An 11,351-nucleotide genomic window follows, 5' to 3' on the forward strand; every position below is an offset into this window, starting at 1 on the left:
TGATCTGATCATATGGTTTGACTGTATATTTCACTCTACTTCCTGTAAGATCTTTTTCATAATAGTCTTAAGGCTTGTCATGTCAATATATACCTTAAAAACAGTTGAAAAGGCACAAGTTTTAGTGAATGGGCCCAGAAAAAGTGACTCTTTCCTTGTGACCTTCCAGCTATGCTTTTGAAAAGAGGAAATTCTACTGGACCTTGAGAGTAGGCAGGAAAAGGAAAGCCTAGCTTAGGAATATTTTGAGGACAGAGTTCTGAACAGCACATGTGGAAGGCTTCTTTTATTTTATTTTAATTGTACACTTAGTATAATGTATCTAGTCTTGAACAGTCCGGTCTTAAACTACCCTCCCTGCCTTATTTCTGCCTCCCTTCCCACACCTCAGTCACATGGTGCAAGGCCTTTTCCCAGCTCTCATACGACTATCTCCTAGTTAACCCTCAAGACCCAGCGTGGCCTCTTCCAATCCTCCTGAGTAGGGATAGCTGCTCTGATTCCAGGGATCTTACAGCCCCTCATTCCTGCTTCTCTGATAGCAACTTGCCCAGTTGCCTCATGTGCCAGGATTAGGTCTTTCCCATCTTTTTGCCAATAATATTCCCTGGGTTTGTAGAGTGAATAATGATGGTCATAGCTAACATTTACTGAAATTCACTTCACGCCAGGCACAGTTCTAAGTGTTTTACGTATGTTGACTCATTTACTCTTCCCAATAACCTTGAGGTAGGTACTACTGATAACCCCATTTTTACAGATGAGGAAATTAAGACATGGGAGAGGGGAGCTAAGTGTCTTGCCTGAGGTCATCCAGCTGGTGGATGTCAGAGACAGCGTTCACATTCTGCTCTCTTAATCACTCCATTATATTTTCCCTTGCTAATGCATTTATGTTGAGATGTAACTTGAATATTTAAAAATGTTCAATTGGTGGCTTTAACCAATTCTGCTGATATTTACTAAGCCACAACTGTGTGCTGGTGCTATCTTGGGTACAAGGGATATAGTATTGAACATGACAGGAAGGGTCCTTGTCCTCATGGATTTGACAGTCTGGTCCCAGGGAGGGTAAAGTGAACAAAGAAGTAAATAAATCGATGAACCAATATTTACAGAAATTTGGCAGGTCTGACACATCAGAAAGGAACTTTCTATGTCTGGGGAGTGAGAAATGGACAGGTCCTACCACAGGGTGCTACTATTAAAATACTGCAGATGAGGAAGGCTGAAGATGAAAGAATCATAGCAGGAAATTTCACAAAATCTACTAGGCAGAGATCAATCTTAACCATGAAAGGAAGGAAGAATGAAAGAAGGAAGAGCAAAGCAGAAAAGAGCGACAGGGGTCTGAGGACCATGCATCCAAGCTGCAGGGAGAGAAAAGGGTGGTAAAAGAAAAGCCTTAAAACACTGTTAGGGCAGAAAGAGAGCTGGTAGTAATGAAAGGGATTCTTCCAAGTGCCTGGAAATAGGCTGGCGGTGATTGTACAGGCTAAGGTTTAAAAAGATTTTGTTCTTTTGTTGGGTAGGGAAGTCATTGTAGTCCACAGGAAATAAGGAGCTCTCGAGTGTGTGTGTGTGCGGGGGGCAGAGAGAGAGAGAGAGAGAGAGAGAGAGAGAGAGAGAGAGAGAGAGAGAGAGAGAGAGATTTATTGAGGGGCATTCTCTAATCCCAAATGCAGAATGATTGTCAGTGTCCATTCTGTACCTTGCACCTGCCTGAGTGGAGGAGCTGGAACTGCCCCCATGGGATGTCCATGATGAAGCTAGACCTAGGGGTAGGAAGGTAAGGATGTCATTATGTGCCTGAATCACATGTGGCACATGACTTTCTGTGAACCAGCATAAGAGCAGGGCATCGAGTCCCTACTTTGGAGTCCCAGAGCCCACCAGTGGGGATGTGAATGCAAAAGGGAGACGCTGAGACTGACTGTAGCCAAGAGAACCTGCCCCAAGGGTCTCTGGGTAAGACAGAAAACAAGTGAACATGGGACCGCAGCTGCCCTGAGGGAGGCCCTTGTGACCCCCAAGACCCTGTGGGTCCTACTTCTGCCTCAAGTGAAGCCTGGGGAGTAACCTGAGGACTGTAGAGAACACCAGGCTAGGATCTTCTGCCTTTCTTGTCATCCCTGCTATTAGAGGGGTGGTGTAATAAGGTGCTAAAGAATATGGGCTCTGGAGTCACATTCAAATCTAGCCTCCCTCCCTTTCCACAGGGTGGCTTTGAGCAAATTTTAACCTCTATTTCTGTGTCTACAAAATGGACACAGTAGCGTCTCCCTCATCTAGTGGGGAGTGAAAAGCTTAAAAGGTATGTAGAACATAGTAAGCACTTAATAAATACAAAATAATAGTTATTATTATTATTATTGCCTTTGGGAGTCATTTGGCAAGGAAAGGACACACATTTTTTAGAATATACCATTTCCCCTTGTTCCTTAATTTCAAGGGCAACCAGTTTTTCAGTACAGGATGAAGTCTAAGGACGAACTTTGAAATGAAGGTTTGTCACTTCCTTCCTCCTTTGTCCTGGGTAGTAGCAGCTAGTCTCCCAGAGTGGTATAACCCTGGGTTAATAAGTGCCAGGAGGTGTGCCTGGAAACAAACAAACCTAATTTGTCAGTCTTCTCCAGAATTCTTATAGCTAAGTTACATTAATTGGGTGAGGTGGGCTTCAGCTGTTTTCCCCACCAAGGTTGTACTTTATTATGAGGAGACACTGTAATAGTTCCCCAAACTCCTGCCACAACGACATGCTGCCTTCTAGGCTCTGCCCAGGCCAGTGGAGCCCTCCTGTTTCTCTGCTCACTCCTCAGTTTCTCCCTGGTCTTGCAGAAGAGGCATAGGTAGGGGGATTGATTTGCATAATGTTCAAAAACAGAATTTTGCCGGCTTTTGTTAAATGCACAGGCTAAAGAGGAAAAAACAAAAGGAAATATTCTGGGAATTCCCAGTTCATTCTTGGCACCAGCAGGAATCCTAATGCCCTAGGAAGTTTCTCTCTGCACCCTCATCCCCTCCACCCACCTGCCCCCTTCCTCCTCACACTTCCTGAACTTCGTGAGTGCTTGGGGGCTGATTTTAGCCTGAAGCAAGCCCTAAGAAGTCTCAATGGTTCCCTTGGGTCCACTTTAGGAGATAGCATTTGTAGAGCAGGTGAGCTCAGATGGGGAGCTCAGCGTGTATCTGAATCTCTCTGGAGTGGGTTGGCAGTCAGAGCCCTTTAGGGATGAGGGATTCATTCCACTGTGGGCCTTGGCCTTGGACTTATTCTCATTGACATTCCTTGGCTTTGCCTGCTACTTCCTAAAAATGTTAAATGGAGCAATAACAGTAGCTACATCTTTAAAACATTGTGAGGATCAATGAGTATATATATAAAACAGGCTTAGAACCAGTGCCCGGTACATATAAGCACTTAATAAATATTAGTTATTTTCTGTAGCATATTATTTGTTAAAAGTAAACTGCTTCTTTTAAAAAAAACACATTCTTTCCAGTGTCCCAGGGATCGCTTTTGGAAGAACAAATCTTTCCATTTTGTCCTTTTTCAAGAATGCCTTAGTTGTTCTTGATCTTTTGCATTTCTTTATAAAATTATATTATATTAGGAATCAAAAGAAAGGGAGAAGGACAGGAAGAAGGAGAGTGGGAGGGAGCAAGGAAGAAATTACCTGTAGAAGTTTTTAACTTGAATTGTTCTGAATCTATAAATCAATTTGGGTGGAACTGATACCTTTATACTATCGAGTCTTATGATCAATAAACATACTATATCTTTGTTTTCGATCTTTTTAAGTAGCTCTAACGATGAAGTTCTTTATTTTTTCTGTACAAGCTTTGTTTTATTTGCTGCTAGGAATTTGATTTTTAGTATTCTTTTATAAGTAGTATAATTCAAAAAATAATTTTCTGCCTATTTGTTGCTAGTATATACAAGTATAATTGACTTTTAATTATAATTGACTAAAAATTTTAATTAAAAATTTTTTTATTAATAAACTTTATTTTGGATTAATTTTAGATTTACAGAAAAGCTGCAAAGGAAATACAGATAGCCGTATACTCCTCGTCCAGTTTTCCCTAATGTTAACATCTTGTATAACCATGACACATCTATCAAAACTAAGAAATAACATTGATACATTATTAATAAACAAATTCCAGATTTTATTTGGATTTCACCAGTTTTCTAATAGTGTTTTTGTTGTTGTTGTTGTTATTCCAGGATACAATCAAGGATGCCTCATTGCATTTAGTGTAGTTTGGTTTTCGAAAATAGCTATTTTTCTAAACCCTCTTATTAACTTTAATATTTATATATTGATTCCTTAGAAAATTTTATGTATATCAGCAAATAATGACAATTTTGTTTCCTATTTCCCAATCCTTGTATTTTTAATTTCCTTTTCCTGCTGTGTTATATTAGGTAGGACTCTGATTAATAGAAATAATCATGGTAGGTATTCATGTCTTAGTCCTGATCTCAAAGGAAAAGCTTTCAATAATAAGGCTAAAGTTTCTGTAAATCTTTGTGTAGAGACTTTTTATCAGATCATGGAAATTCCCTTTCATTCCTAGTTTAAGAGGGAGCATTTTTAAAAATGGTGAATGGGTGTTGAATTTTATCAAACATTTTTTTCTGCACCCATTAAAATGATCATGTGATTTTTCCATTTTAATCTGTTTATGTAGAGTATTGATTTTCTAATGTTAATCAAATTTACAATCCTGGAATAAACCCAGCCTTATCCCAGGATATATTATCTTTCTTTTGCTGTACGTTGCTGAATTCCTAATATAATTTATAGAATTTTTGTATTTATGTTCATGTTCGTGGTTGAGATTGACTTATAATTTTTTTTTTATATCAAAGTTTACTTGGCCTCATAAAATGAGCCTGTGTGTGTGGGGGATATACTTTCTCTTTTTGTTTTCTAGAAGAGTTTGGGTAAGTTTAGAATTATTTCTTTTTTAAATGTTTCACTCTCATATGCATCCACAGCCAAGAAAAATGAGATCCTGACTTGAGTGTCTCACAGCCATCTTTACCACACTATTTCTTTCCAGAGTCTTGGAGCATACCTTGTGAATTACACTATTCATTCATAGCAATGAGTAGAGTGCATTTATGTCTGGTTTTCTCCCAGCTCTGTAACACTGGAAGCAGTGGGTAGACCCCAGGTGACTTACAGCAGTCTTTCCTTAAGCTGAATGGAAAAGTAATTTTCTTCGTAAGTTTGGAGATAAGTGATGGTTAGATGAGGTGCCCACGAACTTGTTTTTTGGGAGAAGGGAGGAGATGGAGGAATATAGAAGGCCAAGGTATAGAACTCCAAGAACCCAGTGCAGCAGCTAAATTCACATTCACTCCAAAGCTATTCATTGGAGTATTGGCTACAAGATGAATCGGCACAGAAATGTGGTTGAGAAGCAGTTAGTTGTCCTCGTTCTCTGGTTCCATGGCTTCCCTTCACCTCTCTCTTCTCTGAGACACTCTCAGCATTTTCCGGGATGAGAAAATCTCCATAGCCATTTGTTTTGAGAAGACAGTGTATGACACTTGCAGGGAGGCTGGTCAGGGCGAGGTCCAGGAAAGGAAGTGAGAGAAGATGTCCTTTTCCCTTTTCCTATACTGTGCCCTGGGGATGTCTGCTTCATTGAGGGCAGGTTGAGGTTGTACTGAGAGAGGGTTGAAAGGAGTTTTGGCCACAACAGACCCCTTCAAGGTTTAAAGTCCTTTGTTAATGGTTCTCAGAAGTTTTGTTCTCCAGACACTTCTATATTTTAAAAAATTATTGAGGACCCCCAAAGGACTTTTGTTTATGTGGATCCTATTTACTGATATTTACTATTAGAAAATAAAACTAAGAAATTAAATTTATTTAAAATAACAATATTAACCCACCAAAATTAACGTAGATAATATACTTTTATGGTCTACGGCCATGCCACCCTGAACAAACCCGATCCTGTCTGATCTCGGAAGCTAAGCAGGGTTGGGCCTGGTTAGTACTTGGATGGGAGACCACCTAGGAAGATCAGGTGCTGTAGGTGTAAAACATAAAAAAAAAAAAAATAAGGGATTGTAAGCTGACAAGGTCCTTGCAATCTGTGAGGTCAACCAAGGGTTGCCTCGCCTAAAAAATATATGTGTACTTTCATGAAAAATAACTGTATTTTCCAAAATAAAAAAATTAATAAGAAGAGTGGCATTGTTTTACAATTTTGCAAATCTCTTTAATTTCTGGTTTAATGGAATATAGCTGATTCTCATGTCTGCTTCTGTATTAAATCTATCGCAATAAGCTTTTTTGTTTTTTTTTTGCTAAAGTATGTGAAGAAAATTCAGATTTACCTGAGTATGTGATTGGAAAAGTGAATATTTTAACAGTTTTGCAGATAATCGTGGATATTCTTTTTTCTACTGTTCGCCAAAATTTAACTACCAGTAATTTCCTAAAAGTTAGTTGGAATTTAAAATCTAAAGCCATATCATTAAACTTTTCATATTCTGCTACATTATAGTCCATTGGTTTGTCTTGAGCTTTGAACGAATCTTTTACTCATGGATGATTTTCTAACATCCTGCGTTGGGAAAATACTGGTTTACTGAATTATGCAGATATTCCAAATGTTAACACATTTTATTATACAGTACAATATAAAAATTGTATTTATTACCACCACCATTCTCATCAGAAATGTCTTTAAGTCTTGGGAAACTATCAGGCTTGTGGTGGCAGGTACAAGTTTTCAAAAATTCTAATTTTTTATTTGAAAGCTTAAATTTTATCATTGGCTACATATATTATTATTTTTTTGTCAACTATCATTTGTCACTAGTTTTTCCTTAAGTGATAAACTTACTTTGTCCACTTTCAAGACATTACTTGCCAATGACCCACAGTTTGTAAAATCCAGCCTCATAATGAAGTAAAAGTGGTGTTTCATGAAAAAAGTGGCTGCCAGTGCAGCTTTTAACTCAATTGCACAAGTGTTCTTCTTCAAGACAATCATCATATTTCAGTTGCAGCAGAAGTGCTTCTGTATTCTTTTCATCACACAGAATATTTTAAAAATGTATTCCAGGGTTGTGGCTTAATAAAATTAATTATTTGTATAGCTTCATTAAAAACATACTTAAGTAAAACTGGATTTTATGTTTTCTGAGTTCCCGGCAGAGAAGAATACAATGATAGCTAGTACAATCACTGGTGTCACTGCCTTGATTTGGGCTACAACATCAATAATTTACCACCTCTTTTTAGAAAATATAATTAATTAATTAATTTTTAATTGAAGAAATGATTTAAATTTTTTCTGCCCTGTCTATCTCTCCCATTCCCGCTCCCCTCTACCTTCTGGTAACCACTAGTCTATTGTCCATGTCCATGAGTCTCTGGTTGTTGGTCCTGTTCATTTGTTGCTTTTAGGTTTATATCCCACATATAAGTGATAGCATGTGATTTTCAACTTTTTCTGTCTTGCTTATTTCGCTTAGCATTAGTATCTCGAGGTCCATCCATGTCGTTGCAAATGGCAGTATTTCATCTCTTCTTATGGCTGAGTAATATTCCATTGTATATATGTACCACAGCTTCTTTAGCCAATCATCTATCGTAGGACACTTTGGTTGCTTCCATATCCTGGCCACTGTGAATAATGCTGCTATGAACATTGGTGTGCAAATACATTTTTTGATATGCGTTTTCAAGTCTCTGGGGTAAATACCCAGTAGAGGGATTGCTGGATCATATGGTAGATCAATTCTTAGTTTTTTGAAGAACCTCTATACTGTTTTCTATAGTGGCTGTACCAATTTGCATTCCCACCAGCAGTGTATGAAGGTTCCTATTTCTACACATCTTCTCCAGCATTTGTTATTACTTGTCCTGTTGATTATAGCTATTCTAACAGGTGTGAGATGGTATCGCATTGTGGTTCTGATTTGCATTTCCTTAATAGCTAGTGATGTCGAGCATCTTTTCATATATTTGTTGGCCATTTGTATGTCCTCTAGGGAAAAGTGTCTGTTCAGATCCTCTGCCTATTTTTTTGACTGGATCATCTGGCTTTTTCTTGTTACTGAGTCATATGAGTTCTTTGTGTATTTTGGATATTAGGCCCTTATTGGAGGCGTTGCTTGCAAATATGTTTTCCCATTCAGATGGTTGTCTCTTTACCTTGTTGATGGTTTCTTTTGCTGAGCAGTAGTTTTGCAGTTCGATGTAGTCCCATTCATTTATTTTAGCTTTTACTTCCCTTGCCTTAGAGGTCAAATTCATAAAATCCTCTTTAAGTCCAAGGTCCTTAGTTTAGTTCCTATGTTTTCTTCTATGCATTTTATTGTTTCAGGTCTTATATTCATTTTGAGTTAATTTTGGTGTGTGGTGATAGATAAAGTCTAGTTTCATTCTTTTGCAGGTGGCTTTCCAGTTTTCCCAGCACCATTTATTGAAGAGGTTTTCCTTTCTCCATTATATGTTTTTAGCTTTTTTTGTTGAAAATTATTAGCCCAAATAAATATGGGTTTACTTCTGGACTCTCGATTCTGTTCCACTGGTCTGTGTGTCTGTTTTTCTGCCAATATCATGCTGTTTTGATTACTGTCACTTTGTAGTATAATTTGAAGTCAGGCAGAGTGATGCTTCCAGCCTCATTCTTTTCCCTCAGAATGGCTTTGGCAATTTGGGGTCTTTTGTGCTTCCATATAAATCTGATGATTTTTTGTTCAATTTCTTTAAAAAATGCTGATCGGATTTTGATGGGGATTGCATTAAATCTGTATAATGCTTCAGGTAATAAGGTCATTTTAACTCTGTTGATTTTGCCAATCCAAGAACAAGGAATATCTTTCCATTTCTTTGTATATTCTTCGATTTCTTTTAACAGGGTCTTGTAGTTTTCATTATGTAGGTCCTTCGCATGTTTCAGTAGATTTACATCTAGGTATTTTATTCTTTTTGTTGCAATTGCAAAAGAAATTATTTGTTCCATTTCTTTTTCTGTCATTTCGTTATTAGAGTCTAGAAATGCTATGGATTTTTGAATGTTGATTTCATATCCAGAGACTTTACTGTATTTGCTTATTGTTTCTAGTAGTGTTCTTGTGCAGTCTTTATGATTTTCTATATAGAGAATCATGTCATCAGCAAATAGTGATAGTTCGACTTCTTCTTTTCCTATTTAGATGCCTTTTATATTTTTCTCTTGCCTGATTGCAAGAGACCTCCAATGTTATATTCAATAACAGTGGCATTAGTGGACAGCCTTGCCTTATTCCTGATCTTAGAAAGAAGGTTTTCAATTTTTCGCCATTAAGTATAATGTTGGCTGAGAGCTTCTCATACATGGCCTTTGTTATATTAAAATATTTTCTTCCTATACCGATTTTGTTAAGTGTTTTGATCATAAATGGGTGCTGTATCTTGCTAAGGCTTTTTCTGCATCTATTGATATGATCATATGACTCTTATTTTTTAATTTGTTTATGTGGTGTATCACATTAATAGATTTGTGTATGTTGAACTGTCCCTGTGCCCCTGAGATGAAGCCCACTTGATCGTTGCATATAATATTTTTGATATGTTGCTGTATTCGCTTCGCTACTATCTTATTTAGGATTTTTACATCTGTGTTCATGAGAGATATTGGTCTGTAGTTTTCTTTTTTTGTGTTATCTTTACCAGGTTTTGGTATCAGGATGACATTGGCCTCATAAAATGAGTTGGGAAGTATTGCCTCCTCTTCATTTTTTAGAAGAGTTTGAGGGGAATAGGTATTAAATCTTCTTTGAATATTTGGTAGCATTCACTACTGAAGTCATCTGGTCCTAGACTTTTACTTTCCGGTAGGTTTTTGATGACTGTTTCGATTTCCATACTGCTGATCGGTCTATTTAGATTTTCCAGTTCTTCTTGATTCAGTCTAGGAAGGTTGTTCTAAGTAGTTGTCCATTTCTTCTAGGTTATTAAATTTTGTGTTATATACTATTTCATAGTATTCTTGTATGAGCCTTTGTATTTCAACGGCGTCAGTCATAATTTCCCTTCTTGCATCCCTGATTTTGTTTATTTGTGTCCTTTATCTTTTTTTCTTTAGTGAGTCTAACCAGGGGTTTGTCAATTTTATTAACCTTCTCAAAGAACCAGCTCTTTGTTGCATTTAGTTTTTCTATTTTTTTCCCCCCATTTCATTTATGTCTGCTCCAATTTTGACTTCTGCTGACTTTAGGCTTCATTTGTTCTTCCTTTTCTAGTTTTTTTAAAGATGAAATGTTAGGTTGTTTATTTGGGCTCATTCTTGTTTTTGGAGATAGGCCTGTAATGATATGAACTTTCCTCTTATGACTGCTTTTGCCATGTCTCAAAAGTTTTGATATGTTGTATTATCATTATCATTCATTTCTATGTATCTCTTGATTTCTCTTTTTATTTCTTCTCTGACCCAGTTATTCTTCAGTTGTTTAACCTCCATGTATTTGTGGTTCTTCCTGATTTCTTTTTGCAGTTGATCTCCAGTTTCAAAGTATTATGACCAGAGAATATGGTTGGTATGATTTCAACCCTCTTATATTTATTGAGGCTATTGCTGTGTCCCAGTATGTGGTCAATTCTTGAGAATGTTCCATATGCACTAGAGACGAATATATAAGCAGCTGTTTTGGGATAGAAGGCTCTGTAAATGTCAATTATGTCCAGTTGGTCTAATGTGTCATTTAAGGATGTTATTTCCTTATTGATTTTCTGTTTGGATGATCTGTCCATATCCAACAGTGAGGTATTTAGATCCCCTGCTACGATAGTGTTTTGGTCTGTTTCTCCCTTTAGTTCTGTGTGTAACTGCTTTCCATATTTCGAGGCTCCCTGATTGGAAGCATAGATATTAGTAAGGGTTATGTCTTCTTTATCATGATGAAGTGTCCCTCAGTATCCTTCTTTACCTTTTAGATTTTGAAGTCCATTTCATCTGATATTAGTACCCCTACTCCCGCTTTTCTCTGAATGCCATTTGCTTGAAATATCATTTTCCACCCTTTCACTTTGAGACTATATTTGTCTTTGGAACTGAGATTTGTCTTCTGGAGGTAGCATATGGTTGCGTTTTGTTTTTTTGATCCAATCTGCAACCCTGTGCCTTTTTATTGGTGAGTTCAGTCCATTTACATTTAGGGTGATTATTGAAATATGAAGTCTTCTTATAGGCATTTTATCTTTTGCTTTCTGGTAGCTCAGTGTTTCCATTGCTTTCATGTCCTTGTGTTTCTATTTCCTTTATTTTGGTTGGCTTCGGTGGGTTTTCTCTCTGGTCCTTCTTATTTTATGTTGTATACTTTGGTTCTGAAT

The 11,351-nt window shown here is 37.2% G+C and overlaps 1 non-coding gene across 1 annotated transcript; it reads left to right on the top strand.

The window, feature by feature from the left end:
- Positions 1–5,941: 5,941 nt before the first annotated feature.
- On the top strand, positions 5,942–6,060 carry LOC111738930. The gene has a single exon (XR_002780040.1). It is a non-coding gene; the product is annotated as a 5S ribosomal RNA (ribosomal RNA).
- Positions 6,061–11,351: the final 5,291 nt, after the last annotated feature.

The sequence above is a fragment of the Pteropus vampyrus genome, unplaced genomic scaffold (assembly GCF_000151845.1).
Source record: "Pteropus vampyrus isolate Shadow unplaced genomic scaffold, Pvam_2.0 Scaffold44, whole genome shotgun sequence".
Classification (NCBI taxonomy): Eukaryota; Metazoa; Chordata; class Mammalia; order Chiroptera; family Pteropodidae; genus Pteropus; species Pteropus vampyrus.